General features: G+C 37.2%; 1 long non-coding RNA gene across 1 annotated transcript in view; it reads left to right on the top strand.

Moving 5' to 3' along the window:
• LOC128627754 (uncharacterized) overlaps nt 1-24,515 on the top strand; it is a 176,095-nt gene extending 151,580 nt beyond the window's left edge. The window contains exon 3 of the long non-coding RNA XR_008392051.1: nt 24,392-24,515. This is a non-coding gene — a long non-coding RNA (uncharacterized LOC128627754). The remainder of the gene's footprint in view (nt 1-24,391) is intronic.
• Nucleotides 24,516-25,338: the final 823 nt, after the last annotated feature.

Genomic DNA, 25,338 nt, shown 5'->3' with positions numbered 1-25,338 from the left:
CACCAAGGTATTAGCCACTCTGGTCTCTGGAGGTTCTAGGAAAGAATTTGCTTTCAAGCTCATTCTGATTGTTGGCAGAGTTCAGATCCTTGACTTTGTAGGACCAAGGTCCCCATTTCCATGCTGGCTTGTCAGGGGCCACTCTTAGTTCCTTTTCCCAATGTCCCTTCCATCTTCAGAGCCAGCAACAGTATTCTTTTGTGGAATCCTTCTTATGCCTTGACTCTGAATTCTCCTTGTGCAACCTCTTAGAGAAAATGATCTGCTTTTAAATGACTTGTGCAGTTAGTTCAGGATGGCCTAGATAATTTCCTTATTTTTTAGGTCAACTGATAGTAGCCTTAATCACATCTGCCAAATACTTTTGACCACGCAACATAACAAAACCATGGAACCACTAACCAGGGCTGAGACAAAACGGCCACCATAGAATTTGTTCTACCATATTGCTGAGTATTCTTCTTGACCATTGTATATATACAAATACCAAGATGTAGAGTCATGGAAAGTCATACATTGCTAGAAGGAGTATATGTTGCTGCCACTACCCTGGAACACTACTGGGTAGAATGTGTGTATGCATGCTTTTCACCCAGTAGTTCTGTTAGAAATATGTGCCCTACAAAGTTAGCAAGAACTCAGAGCATGTATTTTATGCTTTTATTGTGTGTCTTTTTTGAAAATTCAGTGATAAGTTCTATTTACTGAACCTTCCAGGTGTTTATGGACAATAGCAACATTACCTTTTGTTAATCATACTGAATATTTCTAAGGCCTTTTTCTTATAACTGATTGTATTTACCTGGATTACATTAAAGGAGATCCTTGAACAATATTGGTGGAATTTGAAACTTAACTCTATCATGTAACAAATATCATTTTTTTCTTCTAGGAAGCTGAGTACTGTCTATAATTCTAGCTAGGTACATCAAAGTTCGTGTGCTACTTCCCCAAGATGGGCTACATGTTAGTATGAGGGAGAATATATAACACCTGGAAGTTTTTTTTACTGAATGTCTCTTTGTCTAGAAATTATGTTTGATTACTTGCTTTTTTTTCTCCTAGAAAATTGGTAAGACAGAAATAAAGTGTGTTGAGATGCCACCTATAAACCATGTATAGTTTTTGTTCTGGCAGGAATCAGAATAGGAGTCAAAACACCTGATGTTTTTAGCCGGAAGGATCAAACTGGCAGTGGTTTTGTTGGGGACCTATGATATAACTGTATTTTTCAGACTACAAGATGCACCTTTCCCCCCAAGTTTGGGAGAAATAATGGTTGTTAATGTTGCTATTGAGTTCTATTTACATTTACATTGGTGAAATATTATGTTACTTATGTTATTAAATATTTTACCACATTTTTGCTTCAAAATATTTTTTCTCTAAAACCTAGGTGTGTCTTATTGTCCGAAAATATGGTACATGCTTGAGGCCCTAGGTGGTTGCACACTATGTGAGTTCCACCTTAGGAGAGGGTTTTACTTGGAGAAGAATGTTGGTATTTCATGTGTTAAGGAATAAGATGAAAGAGGAAAACTGTGTAGCTAGTCCCTGTCTTGGTATTCCAGAAGGTCTATGTTATTGATTTAAAGAATCACCATGTAATCCTGCACAGAGACTATAGATAGCCTTAAACTTGGCTGTCCTTGTCACACATATAATCCTTGTTTTGTTTTGTTCTTTACTCTTCTATTTTTACCTAGTAAAATATTTTAACTCTGTAAGCTGTTTTATAGCAAGAAAGACATTGCTCACATTTTATCTCTGCTTAAACACTAATGGTCCTTCTGGTTTTCTAGGTTTTTCCTATTCAGTTTAACATGTTTTTTCTGTGTGTGTTGTTGAAATTGTGACATGGGATTGTCCATGTTATTATTGCCATTCATAGTCATGAGAGCTGTTAAAAATTATGTTATTTTTCTTCCTGTCTGTGTACAGGGTAGAGTTTCCTTCCCCCCTCAATAGGTGTTTCACTCTTTCCTTTTTTCTGCCTTGCCATCCGCAGATGCTGCTGCATCAGCCAGGGCCATTGACCAAGGGAGGCAGTTATGTTGAGCAGAAGTCTGACCAGCTTGCAATGAATATATGGCAACAGAATTTGGCCTGAGCCTTTGAGCTGGTTTGTTATTTTACCACAGCCCAGTCTATCCTGACTTATACATAATCAGAGTCACTTTAAGTATCTAATTTTTAAAAACTATTCCAGAATTTCAATATTCTTTATTAATATATACAATTTGTATGAACAGAACAGAAGCTTAAAATGTTCAAGTATTGGACAGCTTTTACTCTTCAATTATGTTGTCTCATATTTTGTTATGACAAGTGTTATAAAATTGAACATTAAGTTTCTCCAAAGTTTTTTAAATCTGAGTACAAAATTTTACTGCCAGTAATTAATTTTCTACTTCATGAACATCTTTTCTGAGCTTGTGTGTGTGTGTGTGTGTGTGTGTGTGTGTGTGTAAGACATACTTGACATTATCCTCACCTTTTACAAACTTATATTCTGAGACACAGTAAACTCTAACAATGCTCATATTTTACACATGTGCTGTTGACAACACGCACAGAGTCTGCACATACACTCTGCTTGCTAAAGTCAACCAAATGGACGCCTGAATTTGAGTTGCTTTTGGCAATTTTTTAGTCTGTCAATATAAAACATTCACAAATAAGCTGATAAATTATAAAGTTTCTATTGTTTTCATGTGATACCAATTTTATAATTCTAAAAATGAATGAAAGGGTTTTAAAATTGAAGCTTTCATTTATAAAATAAAAATGGGGACTTGATGTGTAACATGATGACTATAATGAATAATTGTAGGGGACTGGTTTGTTTTAATCCAGCAAATGTGACTCAGCTCTGTATGAAAAACCTACAGAAGCGAGGTGGTGGGCAGGAGCCAGACCTTCAAACCGAGTTTTCCCATGGAAATCAGGCCTAGAAAATGCATACGTATTGTTATGGCTTGTTCTTTCTAAAACTCCATCACCCTGGTCTAAAACAACAAATGTGTATTGTCTATCTTCAAGGTAATATACAAAGCTTGTGTGAATTTGTCTAAGGACAGAGATAATCGGTTCATTGCCACTCCCCTCTGCATGTTATTTTCATTTCCTTGTTTGCACCTAAAATGTTGACAATATTATTCTGTGTAATAGATAATAAATCTTTCTCTGATGTAAGACCCCAGAAAAACAATAAAAGCCTGTCTAGGTAAGAGTCGGGGCGCTCCCCTCTTGAGGGAGTGGCCGAGGCATCCACAGGCACTCTCCCCTTGAGAGAGTGGCCCTGCCGTTCCCTTTTTCTCCACAGGACTGTTGTCACCTGTGCATTTATTCTTGTCTTCAGTCACAACAGGTGGACTCTGCTGGCCAGAGTCTGCCACAAATAATACTGCATTGCATATTTGAAAGGTGTTAAGAGAATAGATCTTCAAAATTTTCATTATCACAAGAAAAAAATTGTAACTGTATAATGACAAATGTTAGCTAGATTATTGTGATGATCATTTTGCAATATATATCAATATCAAACCATCGTATTCTATATTTGAAATTGATATAATGTTATATGTTAATTATACTTCAACTAAAATGGTGTATGATAGTTCTCAGAAGAGCTATAAAATAATACTTAAACTTGATTTGGAGTACTAGAATGATTAATTGATTATGATTACTCTCACTTTAGGTAGATAACTTGTGGGATTTGATAGACTAGACTAGAATACTGATATAGACATTTAAATGTCTAAAAGGCTATTTTTTCCCCAATATACATTGAAAAGTTTTTAAAAGCCAGGAGAAGGCTGCTGTCCAGCTTGCAAGAGGCTTCATAAGAAATAGATATTGTACTAATAATTCACTAGGGTCCTTTAAATTGGTGCATAACTTCTGAATACCAGTTGCTTTGCTTGTAATAAGCAAAGTAACTATTAATGGACAGTGATGTTGATGATAGCAGAACCAGCTCATTCAGGGGCGTCAAATTGTAATGTGGATTTCTTTATGATCATAGAATTAGAATAGAGACAGAATTTTTTGTTGATCTTTCTTGTGTACTCCAAGGTAGTAGACTTCATTTTTTCTTTGGTTGGATACTTGCCTGCAAATTCTCATTTTCTATACCAACTCCATTTTGACTGACATGCATCTTTTTTGAATATGCTCATGACTTCATTTTGGTTATAATAGGGTTTATAGGCCTGAAAGGATTTCTGTTTCTTTTATGTGACATTGTTTATCTCATCTTGATCTCCTCTAACTAAATTTGATATTGAAACTTCTCGGCATAATCTATATTCCTTATTTCCAAACACTCCTGCCTTGTCTTAGTAAAACTCCACTTACTGACAATAGCAGGTGTGGCTTAGATAATAAAGACAACAACATTCATACATTAATCTTTTTGATACCCTGTCTCTGTGTAAATGTAACAAATTTCTCCTAGTCCTGCAAAGCATTTGCCAATTATAAAATCATCCATTTATGAACTTGTTTGAAGTTTTTAAATTTTTTTTCCCTTTTGGAGCTCATTCTCATTTAACACAGATGTTCTGTAAGAAATGACAAAAGTTCCTGAAGTTTTTGCACAGAAAATGATGTTTGAGGTCTACATCATCAAACACTCTCATTGATTCTTGAATATATAGTCATCGACTCAGTAAATTCTATTAAAAGCCATACAAATAAAATAATTTGACTAACTCTCCTCTGAGTTCCAGAAGAAAAAAAACATAGCAGCTCTGGGAAGGTAGTTGGGGAATGAAAGGATCGAGCAAAAAAGAGAACTAAATAAATAAATAACTAGTTACCATCAATAAATTATCTTATTTTTTTAAAAGATTTTATTTATTTATCTTTAGAGGGGAAGGGAAGGAGAGAGGGAGAGAAACATCAATGTATGGTTGCCTTTCATGCATCCCCTGATGGGAACTGGCCTGCAGGGAACTGGCCTGCAACCCGGGCATGTGCCCTGACTGGGAATCGAACCACGATTGTCTGGTTCGCAGGCCCGTGCTCAATCCACTGAGCTACACCAGCCAGGGCCAAATTATCTTATTTTTAATTAGTCTTTTTAATAAAAATCTTTCTATTTCTAAGTTGTGGTTATTCATTCTGGAAAAATCTGCAGTTTGATTTTAAATGAACATACAAATTATTATAAGTATGATATAAACTTTTGGAACTTAACAATGTATTATTTGCTTTTTAAATTTCTTCATATTTTGAAATAGTTTATCTTGTGGAAGCTGTGATACAATCTTACTTTTCTTGGCATTCTGCTATGATAATTCAACTTTTTGCATATGCTGCAGTGACAAAGGGACTCATTAGAGGAACATACTGTTCTCCACATAAGACTCCCATTTTCTTTGAGCTGAAGCATTAGGCAAATTCTCTTGTTGGTATTAGGCTAAGATGAATATATCTAAAGGATCTCATTTTTGCCAGGAATTAAAAAGTCAGAAACATAAATCAAAGAACTGCTTCTAAAGTTAAACATAATCTATGTCACTCTTCCAGAAAGTGAAAGGTGGCTTTTTCCAGCTATTTTGATACACTGATTTGAATTAACTCAAAAAGTGATATTACAGCTAAACAGAATAATGCAAACATTGGGAATTCAGCATTCAAAAGCCATAGCCTTCCTTAGTTAATTTAATGTGCATGTATTGAGTGTTTCCATAATGTAAAGGCTGGACAGGCACAAAGGGGGATAGAGAGAACTGTACTGAAATGCGTCTTAGGTCTCCATACACATGGAGCACAGACTCTACAGGAATTAGAGGACCAGAAATAAACATGAAAATTCACTTGCAAAAGAAGTCAAAGAAGAGAAAACAGGTAACGTGTTTATACCTGCAATTTTAGCAAAAATAGTAAAATTAAAGTTATGAAAAATCATAGGAGTGAAGACAATTTTTGAAGGTATTCAACTTAGGTAAAAGTCACAAGACATCAGCTGCGACAGTAATAATTAAGTGGAATCATAATAACAGCACCTACATCTGACTTATCATGAGGCTTCTCTAAACAGGGTTCGGTCACTCAGAAAAGTCACATCTCGTTTGTAAGTAATAGAAAAATGTGTTTCTCTCTAGTGCATATAGTTATCCTTACAAGTTGGTCAATAAGTATTAATTTGTTCTCATGTTTAATAGTAAAAGATACCTTGGAAGCTTGTAATTTTGAGGACATGTAGTGAGGTAAGTGTTTTTCAATTTGTTTGAAGAACCACCATTTCAGGTAACAGAAAATATTTATTATATATGTTTTTCTTGGGTTACTTTTTAAAATAAAGATTATATTTATTTATTTTTAGAGAGAGAGGAAGGGAGGGAGAAAGGGAAAAAGAGAAACATCAATGTGTGATTTCCTCTTACACAAACCCCACTGGGGACCTGGTGCATATTCCAGACTTGTGCCCTGACTGGGAATTGAACCAGTGATCCTTTGGTTTGCAGGCTGGCACTCAATCTGCTGAGCCACACCAGCCAGGGCTCTTGGGTTACTCAGTTTCTCGTTGGTGAAAAAGATCTGCCTAACAAGTTTCATTCTGACAAAATTGGATGGAAATAGTAAGATAAAGGGGAAAATTGATGCGATGACATTTATTATATCAAAACAGGAAATTACCTATAGAGACCATATTTAACCTCAAATATGACAATTTAAAGTTGAGCAACATATAAATGCAATTGTTATTGATTGAATTTTGGCAGGAGTAATGCAATAGGTGTCAAGTATCCCAAATGTTTCAAAGAAGGGTGCTAGACCACTTAACCGGATGTGCTAAGAGATGGTTAAATTGATTCTGTCGTATTATTGATCACTCCCCTCCAGTCGAGAAAGCATACAGGTAGGGAGTGACTGAGGGAGACTTCCTTCACAGGGAGCAGTGCTGGACAGCTGTGTGTTCTCTCTTTTAGTGGACTGGGAGGAGAACAAATTCTTTCCACATCTTATGCCAAGTGGAAGGAGTCTTACAGGACCTCCTAGTCCACCCAACTGGAGGGAGCCTGCTTCGAGTCACTTTGGAAGAGAACCACCCAAAACAATTCTGAGGTCATGTAATCCAGCAAAGTCCTGACTGACTCTTCGTTTCAACAGTGAAAATTATTCAGGTATCCCTCACATTACTAGTAGAATAATAGGAGGTGGCAGAGAAGAAATCACAGAGTCCCACAAAGACAATTAGTGAACAATTCATCTTGGGACATTGGCCAGTCTCATAGGACAGGGACATCATTTCACAAGTTACTCAACACTTCCTTTTCTCTTCAGTCTCCTTTCCCTTGGACCTTACCCCAGGCAGGTCTTATGCTTGAATTGTTCACTTATGACACAATGGGAAAACATAATAACAGTGCAATGTATATAAATAATTGGCTTTCCAATAATTCTTGTTTTCTCTATACACAGAATAGATATCTGTCCCAAATACCGAGGGTGTTCTCTGTGTGTGCACACATACCTACATGTGTGTGTATGTATATACACATACACAGAATTTTTTTAAAATTTCAAACAGAGTTTTGCCACAGGCATATATAGAAGCTGTGTTCACTTAGCAACAGATGTTACTATAACACATAAATTAGATTGACTTGCTTAGGGTTTTCTTTTATCATCTCTTACTTTCTCTCTTGCTTTCATTTTGTTCTTTCATATTTTTCTTTTTCTGTCACTGTTACTCTTTTATTTTTCTCCTTGTTTACTGAACCATGTAGTAAGTGACCCCTCCATATGGGAATGTAGGTTTCAAGCCATTGAATAAGCTAGCTACTCTTCTGTCTAGGCTATGGGATTTGCCCGAGCCTTGCCTGTGTTTGCTCCCCCTTCAGTTTTATTCTCAGAATTTATATCCTCCCAGCAAATCACTCTTCCCACATCCAACATTTTTTTTTCTTTCGTGGTCTTCTTAGGAAAGAGTTCTCATCCACTCAGGAACTCTTTATCTTTTTAGAAAGCTTTGCCTTGGCCAGGCCAAGGTGAAAGAAAATACTCATTAATCAAGGTGACCTTTTGTAATGGCATAAGAAATATTCTACAAATGTACAACAAAGGTAACATTTACAGGCTTCTGAATGTATACAGGTCCCATAGCTATCTAGTTTCACATGATGAAAATAAATGTTTTTGTATCTTGAGCTCTGACAGTGATACCTCATATAAGCTCTTCAACCTTCATTTCTTTTCATTCATTCATTCATTCATTCATTCATTCATTTGATTGATTCTGCACAGCATAGTGAATTTCATCTTTCCTGTGACTCTCAGTTCTCATGAGTGCAACACATCTGAAAATAGTCTATGATGAAGTCCACTAACAGCAGACAATAGAAAACACACACACACAAATACCCACTCAACAAATTGCCTAGAAGTTCAGGAAAATATGGTTTCGTGAGTAGACACCCAGTTTATTGATGGGAAAAAAGGTGAGGCAATACACAAGTCCTTTTATCAATAAAATGATCTTAACAAAAGCTCTCTTTAAGGTGTTACTTCCTAACTTTTCTTACACAACACCAATAGAAAATGATTATGTTGTCACTGTCCATTGACGCACGTGGACAAGGTTGCCTCTGAGCCACCTGGTCCTCAGCACATCTACAGCCCATTCTCAGCTCTCAGGCTTGGAGGTTCTACTTCAGGGGTTTACTACCAGGACCAGCCTCACTGAAGGCTTTTATAGGTGATCAGGAAGATGAAGGGCACAGTAAAATTTTCAAGTTCACAAGATGACATTAAGTTTCTCTGGGTAATTAAATGTCAAGTTGATAAGGAGAAACTGCACAGAAACCTTTCCTGGTTGTATGAGGTCAGGATACAAAGGTGAACTTTACCATGATTATGTACAAGTTTTCAAATAAGAACAAAATAATACCAACCGTATTTATTTGCTGATGATCCTTGAGCATCAGTGATGACATAGGATAAAGATTTGAGAGTTTTTATCTTGTATTCCTGAGACTTTCACCTGGAGTTTGTGGTGACAAGAACAATGACTACAATTCTGTGAATCATCAAAAATGCTGTTGCAAATGACACAGAAATATCAGTTACAAATTTCATACTTCCAAATATGTTATTTTTGTCTAATCCTCAAAATACTGCTGTGTGATCATTTTGAATGCATTTTGCAAATGAGGAAGCTGAGACTCAGTAAGTGATTAACACTCATGTTAAAGCGATCAGTTATGGATGCTGTCTCAAAAAAAAGGATGTGAAAAATGTTCAGACGTTCACATTTCAGATAAGACTTGAGGAATCAGGGAGAAGAATGGAGGAGAGGAAGAGATATTGCTATAGGAGCATATTTTTTTAAAAACCTTTGATTTGGTAAAATGCCTTGAATATTGGTGTAATGTGGCTTGAGTGAAGTTCTAGAATTCTAAATGTAATTAGGAAATTGAATTATGCTTAAAAATGGTGCATTAGCTTGTTAGGGCTGCCACAAGAAGCCCTATAAGCCATAACAAAGCACACAAACTGGATAACTTAACAGAATTTTACTCTCTCAGTTATGGAGGCTAGAAATTCATGATCAAGGTTTCAGCAGGGTGGGCTCCTTCCAAGGTGGTGTTGATACAGGGTACAGCTAAGAGGGGGGCCCCAAAAAGGGATTTGGAATGGGTCCAGAACTCAGGTGTATAGGAAATATTGGAGAGACATGTAAGATGTCCTCACACCTTCCCCCACAGCTGTAAGTTGGGGGAAGGGACACATGGAGCAGGAACATGCAGGTCTGTTTTGCGCAATCACAACCTTGCAGCTAATCCATGGCCTGGTCATCTAACATACCTATACCCTTTGGCGGGTCACTTGGATATGTCAAATAGCTGTAGCCAGGCTTGGAGCCAGGGGAATGGAAGTCATTTCTCCCCCCAAGATGGAACTGGGGGGAAGGTCCCCCAAGTTACAGTGCCTGCATGGGAGCTTGGAGAAGATTAGCTCCAGGACATGAGACCATACCTACTCAGACTCATGATGGCAGCCCAGTAAACTTGAAATAATATAGGAATGCTGGCAGGTGTAACTGATTGTGGGAGGAATTGGAAATGGGGGTACAGAAAAAGATTGGCACAGAGATTTAAACCCATACACAGCAGCCATGTGAAGGAGAGAGAGCCACGTGCTTTTGGCAGAGAGAGGACCCCCTCTTAGCTCTGGTGGAAGAAGGGATAACCGTGAGGCTTAGCCAGAGTGCAGACCCCTGCACCTCTGGTAGAAGAGACCCGCACAGATTTGGGATGCTCCCTTTGGCCTGGGAAGCAGGAGAGACTTTGCCTGGAAAAATGGGTACAAAGAACTCTTTCCAGTAGACTGTGAGAAGGTGCCACGTGGCTTTGAATTAATTACAGATCCTTCCTGGACAGCGACACAGCAGATAGTGGCAGGAGGCTGGATCCTGGACTTTTGCTCTTTTCCTGAGTTACGGTACCCTGAATTAGGGCAGGGAGAGAAGGGAGTGCGGTGTGCATCTGTGGGTATCCTAAAGGACTTCGATATTTTAATGAAGATGTTAGGTCACTACTTTAAGTCTGTATAGCCTTAAATAAACATTTATTTTTCTTTTCACAAACCTCTGGTATTAAGAGATGTCTTTCTGATTGGCAGGGGACAGGTGAGCCCAGTAGGTGGTCTGGAAGGTGTTAGTATACCATCCTTTGGAGTCCAGGCCCCTGTGTGTCTGTTCTGTAACAGTGTGAGGAAAGGATTTCTGTCAGATTCTTTACATGTAGTTTTACATCTTTTCCTCTCTAGTCATGTCTGTCTCTGTTCAAATTTCCTCTTTTTATAAGAATAAGTCATATTGGTTAAGGTCCACCTTAATACCCATCTTAATTGCATCTGCAATGACTCTATTTCCAAATAAAGTCATATTTGAGATACTGGGTGTATGGCTTCAATATACAGATTTTGAGGGAACACACTATGACTCATAACAAATGACAAAGAAGCACGACACAGTTGGTGATTCATTTTTGAAAGTTACTGCTTTGACTGAGAACAACAGCAAGACTTTATATGTCAGTGAAAAACAAAGTATCAAGCTAATAAAGCGGTGTGGGTGGTGCTGGGAGGGGAGAATAGGGCAGAATCTTACCATCACGACACTGGAGAGTCAGGGGACCCCACAGAGATCAGAGGTTTTACACAACGAAGTTATAGGTAGAGGAAGGTCCTACTCTTCTTATCCAACCATAGCATAACTGTCACCTAATAGAGCATTAGTATTGTTAGTTATTTACACCATAGTGTTTAATCCCAGAAACATATCTAGCCTCAGATATTTTAAGTTCATGGTTTCCACAAACCTCAATTAATCTCAACTCTTTGAATATATAACAAAAACTTCAGACTTGGCTTTCTCTCCCAGATTATTTCAGACAACTTTATACTAGTTAGTTAAAAACACAGCACATTCTAAAATGAAACTCAAGCACACTTCTACATAAAATGGAATAAACACTTCAATCAAGTTTAATTTATTCAGGACACATCCATCTCATGTCACACAATGTTGTGTGTTATAGATGTCATAATGGGGTAAGAGATTCTGAAGGCCTACAACATAACAAGGAAATTACAATTAATCCTTACCATATGAAAGTAAGACAGAAAATGGTAGAGAAAGGTAAAAATAATTTTTTATTTACTGCATCCAAGGCACAATCTTTAGTTAAAAATGACTTTCACATTCATTTTAATCATCATGACATCTTGTGCATGGGACTTTCATATGACCATTTTGTTAAGGTTATTGTCTATGAATCTATGGCCTTTACAATGTGTCCACACTTATTTTAGTTTATACTGATCCTCTGAATTCACAGCTGAATAGGTTTGGTTGTTTTCTCTTTCTTTCACCCTTAAATTGGTTGGCTGGTCCCTGGAGTGCCTCACGGCTAGGGGTTGATGGCCAGCATTGGTGCTGCCAATGTAAACAGCAGGCAAACCTCTCCAGCAGTAGGGGACTGGCTGGCGATATGCAAATGCAGTTCTTCAACCCAGTTTTTAAATGTAAATGCCCTTGGGCGGCTTGTCAAGGCCTGACCTAAATTGACTTTTACTGAGTGGATTAGGAAGAACATTAGATTTGTGAATGCCAGTTTTCAATGCCTTCTGAAATAGGAGTGCTGACTTGAGTCCAGGTACTAAAGGGGATTTGTACCTGAATGTGCGAGTGTAAAACAGAGAGGATTGCTGTGGGCAAGGAGCAGGGGAGAAGCCATTGTCACGGGTCAGGTGAAAAGGGCTCTCTCTCAAGATAAAAAGAGGGGAGATCTTTTCTTTGGACATTACAAGAAGAAACTCTTTAAATCACTTAAAAGTAAATCTGAAACATTATTGTTATCTTTAAAAATATGACTACATTTTAGTCCATAAAATTGAAATACAGAAAGAACAAAATAATATTTTTTCTTGCCACGATATAGTGTGACTAATGTACACATTATCCAAGCACAGCCTCTTAATATTGTGATCAATTTCTTCCCAGGCTCTTTGTGTGTGTTGTGTTCCCCAGTAGTCCAATAACATCATCTACACTTCTTAAATCTTGATTTTTAATGAAATACCCATCTTTTTATGATAACACTACATGTAGAACCACCTCTGCCTAGTTTTTTTCATGTTACCATATTTTTTGGACTATAAAACGCATGTTCCCCACCACAAATTTGGGATGAATAATGGTTGTTAATGCTGCTGTTGAGTTCTGTTTACATTTACATTGGTGAAATATTATGTTATTAAATGTTTTACCATATTTTTTTCCTTCCAATTTTTTCCCTATTTTCCTTCTCTAAAACCTAGGTTCATCTTATGGTCCAAAAAATACAGTGTGTGTGTGTGTGTGTGTGTGTGTGTGTGTGATATTTATTTATTTTTTATTGTTCAATTACAATTGTCCCCATTTCCCTCCCCATTACTCTCCCCTGTCCTGCCCACTCCCACCTCCCACATTCAATCTTCCTGGTTCCTCTATTTTCTTTGTTATTGGGTCTTTTATTCATGTACCTTGACTTGATCCTTCCTTTTCTTTCCCCCATAACCCCCTTCCTCTTTCCCGTCTGGTTATTGTGAGTTTGTTCTTTGTTTCCATGTCTCTGGTTTATTTTGCTCATTTGTTCATTTTGCTGATTAGGTTCTATTTATAGGTGAGGTCATATGATATTTGTTTTTCACTGCCTGGCTTATTTCATTTAGCATAATACTCTCCAGATACATCCATGCTGGCACAAGGGGTAGGAGTTCTTTCTTTCTGCTGTGTAGTATTCCATTGTGAAAATGTATTACAGTTTTTTGATCCACTCATTTACTGATGGGCATTTAGGCTGTTTTCAACACTTGGCTTTTGTAAATAGTGCTGCTATGAACATTGGGGTGCATAGGTTCTTTTGAATTGGTGTTTCAAGATTCTTAGGGTATAATTCCAGCAGTGAAATTTCTGGGTCAAAAAGCAGTTTCATTTTTAATTTTTTGAGGAAATTCCATACTGTTTTCCATAGTATCTGCACTAATCTGCATTCTTGCAAACAGTGTACTAGGGTTCCGTTTTCTCCACAACCTTGCCAGCACTTGTTTATTTTTTGTTTATGATGGCCATTCTGACCTGTGTGAAGTTTTGAATGTTGATACTTCCCAAGATTCAGTTTTTGACCCTCCTCTTTTTCTGTTTTCTCTAATCTCTCAAGTCTTTCTTAATTCTATCAGAATAACTAATGCCTGAACACTTACAAGTTACTAATCTGTATCTTATGTTTCAGACTCACATATATAAGTATTAACTATTTAGATGTCCATTACTAAGCTAAGTCATTAATAGTTAATTAATAAGTTCACTTACTGATAATTAATGAGTTAATTCATTAAGATCTTAGCTTGTGTTGGGTGGTATTGTGAATATTAAGGGTTTAACTTAGAAAATGGTGGTTGGATACAATGGAAGACAGTGAGAATTCAAGGAGAGGTTGGAAAGGAGAGGAATGGGAAGTCCACATTTTGAAGGTTCTTAAGCTTTAAGTGTAGGAATTTGACGTTTATTCCCAGTATACATTGTGTACTCCAGTTAACATAGTTTACAGCACTCTGCTTATAGCAGTCATGGGAGTCGTAGTTAAGCCATCATTGAAGTGATTATTTTGTTTGGTATCTGTAGTAGTTTTCTCTTGCAGCTTTGACAAATTATCACATAGTGGCTTAAGACAATTCAAGAACTATTAGTTCTGTAGATCAGAAGTTCATCGGACATGAATCTCCTGAGCTAAAATTAAGATGTTAGCACAATGCATTTCTTTTTTGCAAGTTCTAGGGGAGAATCCATTTCCTAGACTTTTCCACTCTAGAGCTGCCTGCTTTCCTTGGCTTGGGGCTGTTCCCCTTCCATTTTCAAAGCCATATCAGGCCAAGTCCTTCTCTCACTGCTGTCTCTCTACTTGTCTTTTCCACATTTAAAGACCTTTGTGATTACATTCAGTCCACCCAGATAATCCAGCATAATCTTGTATTAAAGTCAGCTGGTTCACAACATTAATTCTATCTTCTGCCTTAATTCCCTCTTGTCATGTAAGTAACATATTTACACGTGCTGGCAAGTAAGATGTAGACATCTTCAGTGCACAACTCTTCTGCTCACCACAGTGTTTACCTCCCTCCCCCAGCCTGTGCATTTCAGGTAGGAGACTCTGTATCTATCCTTCCCTTTTTTTAATAACAGAAACTTGATTTTACTCAGTGTGCCAATTGCCCAGCTAATGAAATTCAATATCCCAGCCTCCGCTATAGCACAGAAATGTAATGTGGCAGTAATCGGGCAAATGAGTTATAAAAGGAAAGTGAATATTTCTTGCAGAGATTTTACTTTCCTTGTAAGAAATATGACTCCTTTTTATTCCCCTTGACCCTGCCTTAGAGTCTTAAAGATAGTTACCTTGTGGCCAAGAATGATAGGAATCAAGACACCAAGCTTCTGCATTAAGGAGCAGTAAAAACACGGCAAGAGCCTTAGTCACTGATGACGTTGTTTAGCTGATGTTCTGTATTAATCCAAAGCTCACCTCCCCTGTACTCCTTGTACTTGAGGAAAATATTTGCTACATATTTAAACTAGAGTAATGTGTTTAGTTACTTGTAGCCAAATGAAATCTTGCAGTATAGCCTACATGAAAACAGGCACAATATCTGTTTTGTTTATCCTTGGACTTCCAGAGCCCAGGGCAGAGCAAAACATTAGTCAGAAACCCAGTAAGTGTTTGTTAAATTCCTGTTGAGATTTTGACCCTTTATCTGTATTTAAACAAAGAGCATTTGCCAATGTCCCGAAGTGAAGGTGAACTCCTTGCATTTAGGGAAGTAATAGAAAACAGTATGGCAGCAGATCGCACAGGACCAACGTGGAAGAGGTTAAGAATTTATTTCTCAACAAATACCATATGATTTCACTTATATGTGAAGTCTATTGAGCAAAACAAACAAACAAACAAACAAACAAAACAGAAACAGATTCATAGATACAAGGAATAGAATGAGAGCTGTCAGAGGGGAGGGAGTTTGGGGACTGGGCGAAAAAGGTGAAGAGCTTAAGCAAAAACAGCAACAAAAACAGCAATAAAAACCTTCAAAGACACTAATAAGAGTAAGGTGATTACCAGGGGGAAAGGAAGGTAGGTGAGGTAGGAGAGGGTAAAGTAGAGATCGGTGATGATGGACAAAAACTTGACTTTGGATAATGAACACATGATGCATCACACTGATCATGTATTATAGAATGCACACTTGAAAACTTTATAAGTCTATTAACCAATGTTACCACAATAAATTCAATAAATTTTTTTCTAAAAAGAAATACTAAAATAATTTATTTCTGAATTCTAAGAACACTGATCAGAGATTGGCAGATTTTAGGTTAGGCTATCATATTTGTTTTTGAAGTCTCATTTAGGCTGATGTGTGAAGAGAAACAGGTGAATGCTTTGAGATGGATTAAGAGGGTATGGAAGTTGTCTAAGTGAGAGATGATGAGAGCCCGGTGTGGTTTGGTGACCCCAGAAATGGACAGAAATGGATGGATTGGGGAAATCCACTTTAGCACTTGACTGGATGTGGGGCAGGAGAGAGAGGAATCTGGGCTAACTGTTGGGTCATTGATAGTGCATGTAGGAGGATTGTGAAGTTGTTTCTGTGAGAGCAGCATTCTGGCATTGCTCTGTTGAAGACACCTTACTCAGAAATTGTGTTGAATGTTCACCATGTACCAAGTTAGTAACTGTAAGATGAGGACATAAACCCCCTATATTTGGATACTTATGAAAATTCCAAGGTAAGATATAAGTGGGACAAGTAGCTGGAGATAATGCAGACCTTGGTTTAGAATAAGGGCTGTGAAAGGCTTTGTAATCCAAAGTAAGAAATTGTTTGTTTTCTGTGCATATATTTATTGAAGACACTGTGTCAGGAGTTGTGGATGTGGAGATGATCACCTGCTTTCAATGAGCCCACATTCTACTACAGAACTTTCACTTGTGCTACGTGGGTGGTCCACAAGTAAGGGGAGCAGGAGATCCCCAGTTCTCAGGGCAGCCCAAACAAACCCCTCCACTTACACCAGTGTGGGGTGCACTTGTATGATTTTCAAAGTGGAAAATTTCAGGATTCAATGAACTTGGAGATAAGTTAGTCACATAAATAAGGAAACTAAGACTAACAACAACAGTACGAATATAGTGCAATGTACCAAGGTAATAAGAGAATATAAGGCAATAAAAAGGTATTGCTGGAGAGATGGTTCGGATGATATTTTAAATGAAAGTGTTCTTCAGGAAGAGGGGAGAACTTGTACCCATCCTTCCAGAGCCTTCAAGCCTGAATTTTTTTTTAGAGCCAACTGTAAAAATCTCCCATTTGTTTCTTCAGTAACTACTTACTTTTTCAAGACAAAATCACATGAAGCATCTTCCATCATATTTCATCATTGAGAAATTTTGAAAATATAGTAACTCAGGAATGGATGGCAGGATAATGATTTGTCTCTGAGTAAGAAACAGATATGGAGAGCTGCCATAACCTCCCATTAAGTGAACTTGGATGTGTGCTGAAGTGACATCAATGTTCTTTCAATTATCTACTTCCTTCAGCCTCTGAAAGTTAAAATTATAGATCTCTGAGAAACCTCCAATGTTTTTTAGTAAAAGAACCATCCTTTCATAGCTTCTGAAACTGTATGTTTGCCTGTTAAAATCATCAGTTCTCTCCACAGATAATGTGTACTATCAAATGATATTGTTTTTTTTAAAAATATAAGCACTTCATTAAATCTGTATGATTCTATTGTTTTGCTACTCTTTTTTTTAAGCTCAAGGAAGCATTTGGAAGGTCAAATCATTTGGCCATTTTAAAAATCCACTTCCAACACAACTGCTATATGGCCATTTCCATAGCTTCCAAGGGGTTTTAAATTGTGATTTGGAGTTGAATTCAAATAAATAAGGGAATTGCTTGGGCATTTCTTATATGAGTGTTTGTAACAATTTAACTTAAAACTGGGCTTAGAAACTCATTTGGTTTCCTGAATCACTAAATGTGAAAATAAATGTGAAGCTGTTTACAATATAATTAATAGCAGTAATTAATGTGTCACATTATAATGGTAATAACATCCAGATATGTTGAGCTTTTCTCAAACCCCTCCAATCTATAGTGTCAGCAGTTGGAAACAATGTCAGATTCTGTTACCATTTTTTTTCCAGCACCATAGATGTATTATTAATCCTGTGAGCCTTTAATAATGAGGAGTCTGCCTGGGCCTCAAAGCCTGAGTCTAAGCCGGGTCCTTCCTCAGAGTGCTTAAATCACAAATAAAGTTTTTCTAGACTTTTGCATTTAGCACAAGATCCATTCTTCCTTTTCATGCATGTATGAAGTAGGCCCTTATACACAATCTCTGTGGCAGAGCCCACTGCTACAATCAAGCTTTTTATGATAAGAGTTTTCAACCATCTTGACAAATGTTTATAATTGTAATAGTTATCATATGGATCACTCAGTATCCTCAAAGAGACTTAACTATTTGATAGAACCTTCCTTTCATAAGAGTTTATCTGTCAGCAGATTTCTGTTCCTATGTACAGAAAGTGCATTTTACATATCTAAAACCACAAAAAGACGAGCTCTTAGCCATGTCCACTATTGCAGTAATCAAGCTCATTTTTTCCAAAGATATTTAACTATCCCATTAAACATACTTCTGGATGGTACAATGGCATTTTCTACATAAACAAATAGAATTTCTTGATTTATATCCATTCTTATTGAACTCCAGGATTTTAGAAGTTCGGCCACTGGGATAATTAGGCTTCCAGTCCTCCTCAACCCCCTTGGCCTGCCTGACAACTCTAATGGCTGGAGAAAGACAATTTGCCAGACTGAGAAAGTTGCTATGAGGCTGGAGGGGAGTGTAGGACAAAGTAAGCAAATTTACAACCTGTCGCCCTTAAAAGCTCTGAGGAATAATTTATGAGCTCTCAAAGCCAATGTCACAGAAACATGGGCATTTCTTATATAAGTCCTGAAACAGTTATCTGTGATTTAAAACTATAGGAAAGTTGGACAAGAAATGTTTGCTAAGTTTCCAAAGCAGTTTCAGAGTAAGACAGGGTATGCAGCATGTTGCTCTATTCAGCTCCTGGCCTGAGTATATTTCAAGTGTTGGATGTGGGTCCAGTTTTTCTGCCACCTGAATTTCAGACTGGGGAGTCCAAGATGCTCTTTCATATCTTCTGATGCTTCCACTGGCATTTACTACAGCAGGCAATGAGTGGGAGTTATGATACAAAAAATGAGATAGGTATCTACCTGTGTTTTGTGCAATCTTATTTATTGCTTTATTTTGACTTTCTAAGTTAATACTTTATGCTACCTTGTACTATAGATCTTGTTCATATATATAGATCTGTTGTAGAGAGTAGGGTAAAATATCGATTTAAAAAGTTAAAGCAATATACTAATAATGATTTCATATATGCATGCATATGTGATATGTATATATTACATGTATGCACATATAAAATTAGATGTATTGTGTGTATGTTATGTGTCTTGAAGGGATAGTTATCAAAATTTAAATAATAAAAACAAATTTTAAATTACTTTCTTATTTAATTGTCAGTAAAATAATTATAAATAGTGTGAGAAAGATGAGTTTAAGTCCTTTTTCTGGTCCTCTTTTCAACCTGGTGCTCTCACCCTCAAAACTTTGTGTCAAATTACTAAGCCCCAATTCATGTAGTCATGATAAAATTTAAGTCCTATGAGGAAAGCTGCCTCCTCACATAAACACTGTTATCTTCTTTGTGTGTTATTCCTCTTTCAGGGAATGCACTCATTTACCCTCAAGAGCCATGGCACAGCCATAAATCTATATGACTGTTTTGCTCTTCACAGTCTGGAAAGATGGCAAAATCAAAGCCAAATGAATTGGGTGTTACTGTGATGCTGACATTGTGTGCCTTGTAAAAGCCACAAATATATTCTGCTGCTCTGAGTCATGGGTAGGCGAATATCTGGCATCAGGGCTCCTGGCCAGCTGATGTCTCTTCACCGAGCACAGTTTTTATCCTAGAGGACAATCAGATGGGGAAAATCAGAGCATTGTGGGAGGGTGGCACTTGTACCCTAACTTGAGGCCTTGGACGCCATTGTAGACTGGGTCAGCTCTCCAAAATATTTTATGCACTTTTCTTTCTACATAAACACATTTTAAAATACTAGTGTGCACTTTTAAAACTAATTTTGCTGTTAGGTGCTTCTTGGTGGAACACACCGTGATCTTTCTTGTTTGATTGCTCTGGGCACATTGGCAGACAATTTCCTCAATGTCATAAAGAAAGCTGCTTTGTTGGTATCTAGAGGGACAGATATTGGGGAAGTAAATATTCAAATGTTCAGCACGTCTCAACTTGATGTCACTAACAAGTCTTGACTATTGTTTTTTTTGCCCCACTCCTGCTAAGCACAACCTACTATCCACAGACAGATTCCCTTGGTGTCTCCTCCCTTTGTTTCTTAGCTTCAAGGCTAGCCTCAAATGCATACTTTCATTAGCTTCCCTTCATAGAATTAAAACCCTCCTGTAATACTAAAATTTCTAACTGCCAGGGCTGCCCTAGAATCAATAGCCAAGTGTCCTGTGACGATGCTCCTGGGAGGGACAGAGACAAAATGATGCTGATAATTGTGTGCCTCAGTGTTCTTTGGCATCAGGGGCTCACTGATCAGAAGTGAAAAGTGTGTCAGCATTTGCCCTCATTCTACTGCTCAGCGTAGTGCTTCTGACAAGCAATGAGTCTTCATATAAGTTGTTTTGAGGACTTGAGCAGAACACTTTATATCCATAAATCAAAGGACAGGGCTGCCTAGATCCTACTATTTAGGAATAAGTGGAATTGAAAATGAAATGCCTAGTAATGAACACTTAGCTGAAAAGGTTAGCAATTTGGACAGAGAGTAGAAGATGAGAGAGTGACGACTAGATGATTTATTTAATGGACAAAATGCCTAATTTTGCAATTTAACACCATTTCCCTTTGTTCTGCTCTTAGGCGAGATGGAGAACAGTTGGCCAGTACCACCTGCGTAAGAATCCATTATACTCTTGAGTTCAATTAATAAATTTCTCCAAAGCCTTTTCTGCATTAGAAAAAGACCAATTCCTTTAATCTTTCCAAAGTGGTAAATCAAGCCACCAACCAGCACAGGATTCAAAATGTTTTCTGAGGATGGTTTGTTTCTTATACTAGAGGCCAGAACAGAAACTTTATCAACTGTGTGCATGGTGGGAGGAAGCAGGGCGAGATTTACTGTCAGTCAGGGGTGTCCAAACTTTTGGTGTGTCTGGGCCACACATTAAACACATTGGGTGCTCAATCACAAAAAAATCTCATAATGTTTTAAGTACACTTACAATTTTATGTAAATTGTAAATTCATAGCCATTCCAGGCTGCATGTGGCCCACAAGCTGCAGGTTGGACACCCCTGGATGGAGGTGGAAATGACAAATGTGGAAATTCCACCTATTCCAGCTATTAGGTGGGTAGGAAACTAAGAAAACCCAATCCACTGGGCCTCATCAGAGAAACAGGAATCCTAGTGAATCTGAGGTTTTGGGAAATAATTACTGAAAAGATATAAAGATCCAGAGCCACTTCAGGTAATATTCATCTCGCCTCCCAGCAGCTGGACTTGGGGCTCCCTACCTTTCTGTGCCATTAATACTATTCAGCCGTTAACATGACTGGGTTGCATGGATCTGCTGCTGCTTCTGTGACTCGTTAAACAACTGCTTTTTCTTTTGCTACTGGTAAAATTCCCAAAGTGTCAATGATTAACCAGTAAACATTTGTAGACCATCAATTGGATTATATAATGTTAGCTGTCCTTCAGTCAGATGTTCATCCAGAGTTCAATCTGTAATAGGGTCACATGGTACTTAGTACACCTCCACCAGTAGGGGGCTTCCTAGGACTTTTCTCGCAGAGTGGGACAGGAAGCTACTCAAGAACTGTACTGAGCCAGCCTAGTAGGATTGGTTTAGATGGTTAGTGGAAGGGGGAGAACAACTTTCCTCTGTTGCCATTCCATCTAAACACATCCTTAGGCTTACAAATGCCTTTTTCTGTGTCAATGGCTACCTCACAACTAAACAAATGTCAAATGCTAGAAATAGGGATCCTTGGTTACTCACATCTCTCCACATGAATCTTCTCATTTTTAATAATCTTTGTGTTTCTGGGCACTTACTTTTTCACTTAGTTATGTTTCTCAGTTTCTTGCATGGCAATTGATTTATTTTAGTTTCCTCTCTCCTATGGAATCAATTTCAGAAATTTGTGATATTCTACAAAATCTTTTATCACTTGAATTTTAAATGCTTTTAGATAGAATTTTGTGAAGTCCTTCTTTATGCTGGTTAAATCCCCAACATTTCAGATTTATTTATCAATTTCATAAATGTTTAATGTTATAAAGTTTTCTCTTTTGTTTTCCTTAATTTTGCTCCTTTTTAACTTATTGAATTAAATGCTTGGTTCACTTAATTTTATTTCTTTTATATATAAATAAGATTTAAAAACATTTATGAATTCTTAAAAATACCAGTTATATTTTTATCTGCTGTCCTGAATGAGTGTTCATGATATATTGTTACCTGTAAAGGCACAGTTAAGGGGTTATATCCTTAAAATTATTAATCCTATTCTACATTATTAATATGTTAGTTATAGTTGCATACCAATGTAATATTACTCACAAACTTCATGAGATTGAGAGGGAACAACTGACACATATGAGTTATTTTAACAACAACAGGTGTCGTCTTTGTTAAGCATGTCCTTTAGTTTATTCTGGGTTTGGACCGTCACCCTTCAGCCACTGCGCATTCATGACCTCGCCGTATATGATCTTGGCTGTGAGACCTTTCAGAAAGGCCACCTGGGCCCAGAGACTTCCTCCTCTCTTCATCTCACACTGACTTTGGTGTCCACAGTTTCCTGAGTTCTTATCACACTTTGTCACTTTTTTACTATTTTTCTAATTATTGAAGTAACTGTTTATTGTAGAAGTAAAAAACAAAACCAGACATACAAAACAGACATACAAGAGAAAGTTAATCAAGTATCACTGCCTGCTTGGAATAATCTAATAACTTGATGTGTACATACTTTCCTTTGTTATTATATGAATTTGTACAACCACATTTAAAAATATTGTTATGTTTATTTTCAAAAAGTAGAATTGTGAGGCACATTATTTTGTTACCTGCTTATATCACTTAGTAATATATTATGAACATCCCTTCAGGTCAATAGATATAGAAGTAATGATATTCTTGATTCGTTTAAAAATTTAATTGTGGTAATATTTACATATCATAAAAATTGCCATCTTGACCATTTAAAAGTATACAGTTTACAGTACTCAGTGTATTTGAATTACTGTGCAACCAATTTCCAAAACTCTTTTCATCTTACAAAATCGAAACTCTATACCCATTGAACAGCTCCGAATTACCACATCTCCCAGCTGGTAGCAACCAGCATTCTACTGTTCATCTTCTAACCCTATGTTTAACTACTCTGGGTACCTTGTATAAGTGGAACCGTACAGTATTCATCTTCGTGACTAGTTTATTTTACTTAGTATAATATCCTCAAAGTTCATCCATGTTATAGCATATGCCAGCATTTCCTTCCTTTTTAAGGCTGAATATTATTCAACCATATAGATAATAGCCACATTTTGGCTATTGTGAATAATGTTTCAGTGAACATGGTTGTACAAAACTCTCTTAGAAACTCTGCTTTTAATTCTTCTGGGCATATATCCAGAAGTAGAATTGCTAGATCTTATTACAACACTATTTTTTATTTTTTTGAGGAGTCAATATATATTTTTCCATAATGGCAACACCTTTTTACATTTCCACTAACAGTACACAAGTGTTCCAATTTCTTCAGTAACCTACTCTTTTGGTAAACTTCATTTTTACTACAAAATCTTTTATTACAAAATCATAAGCATGTACCCTAATTCTATAATGTGACAACATCATACTCAAGCATACCATATGACATTTAAGGTGAAATGTTCAAAGTAAAACTGTAACTTATTACACCCATATGATTACCCTACTAACTGCACTCAGGCAGGCCTTGCTTCTGCTGTACCCTGTATATACATGAAGGGGGCTAAAAAACCCCCAGAATTGTCTTCCAGAGGGCTTGCCCCTTGTGGTACAAACTTTCTCCACTACAGGAGTGTTCTAGGAATCCACCTGTATCAGTGTACCAGCTGGCATTGTTGTGAGAGGCTTGATTCAGCTTCGGCAAATTTTTTGGAAGACTCTTTTAATGCATTTGTCCATTTCATGATGGGTAATTTATCAGCATACCTGCCCACACTGTGCGGAATGCTCAATAGTTTTTCGACTAAACGACATGATTGCCATGCCCCACCTCCCTATTTACCCATCTCACCCCAAGTAATTTTTTTTGTTTGCTTTCCTGGATGAAAAAAATTCTCAAAGGGAAACACTTTTCTGATGTGAAAGAAGTGAAACAAAAATGACAGAAGTGCTACATGGCATCAAAATTGATGAGTTCAAAACTTGTTTTGAGCAGTGGAAAAAACGTCTCAATAGGTGTATTGCGTTAAGTGGAGAGAACTTTGAAGGTGACAAAAGTTTAAACATGTAGAAATAAATACACAATTTTAATAAATAAACTACATGTTTTGGGGGTTCCCTGTATATTGGCATGTTATTTTTGTTGTTATGTTATTATTATTATTTGCATGTATGTGCTTTTCTTCCAGTTACTGTGAACTTGTACAGGGAGTTTATGAAGAGATAGTGCTGTTTGGTTTGGGCCTTGAAAGACAGCTGAGATATCATCTGGTAAGATGAGGTGTATAACCTCACCCCTTCCGGCAGTGCAGCTGACCCTGGGTGTTGGGTCTCTTCACATGCTATTGCCATAATCGTTATGCTTCCCTTGAGCCTGATATCACACTATAATAGATTGTGCAATTTAAATTCAATAAATCTTAATCTTTGAAAAATACCTAATTAAAATTGTGTTCATCTCCCTAGAAAAAGGCACAAATGTATTCAGTATTTACCTTCACATTTGGTGGTTTTAATGTTCCTTGAATCTCTCATGAATTCCCCTCGAGGATTCCCTGGGTTAAGAACACCTGCTCCAAAATCTGACTCAGCTCTTTCAAATGGGTAAGCAGGAATGAGTGAAACTATTCAAGCTTGTTACTTGTTCTGCCTTCCCAACACTGCTCTCTCTCTCCATATCTTTGTGCTAATCTTGATCTTCCCCATATGCTGCCTCTTCTCTTCACTGGTCATTGTTTACATTTTGTAGAACACACCCTTTAATTTATTTTTATGTTGCTAACATATGGTGCTCATTCTGTCTATTATCTATTAATTCTCAAGACATCTCCAACGTAGGTGGGGAGTCTCACATCATCAATCAGATTCAGTAGAGAAGGCACAACTGCCTCACAGTGATTGTCAGTAATGCTTTGCTGTGAAATAGATTATTCACTGTGGCTAGACAGCCTTGAATACTATCAGGTATTTCTGTTTTATCTTAAAAATTTCTCCTTTTTCCCTTGCTCCAGTCCCTTTATTTTTGATTTTCAAAGATGTCAGTTGAAATAGAAGTGGGAATTCAATAACTGGTACATGACATCCCCAGTAAAATGGGCCTGTTTTTTGTGACCTAGCTCTGAATGAACTATACTGT

The sequence above is a fragment of the Artibeus jamaicensis genome, unplaced genomic scaffold, assembly GCF_021234435.1.
Source record: "Artibeus jamaicensis isolate MK-2021 breed Jamaican fruit bat unplaced genomic scaffold, CSHL_Jam_final contig_466, whole genome shotgun sequence".
NCBI classification, from domain to species: Eukaryota; Metazoa; Chordata; class Mammalia; order Chiroptera; family Phyllostomidae; genus Artibeus; species Artibeus jamaicensis.
Note: the sequence above shows the minus strand (reverse complement) of the source record. Positions and strands in the feature narration are given on the sequence as shown.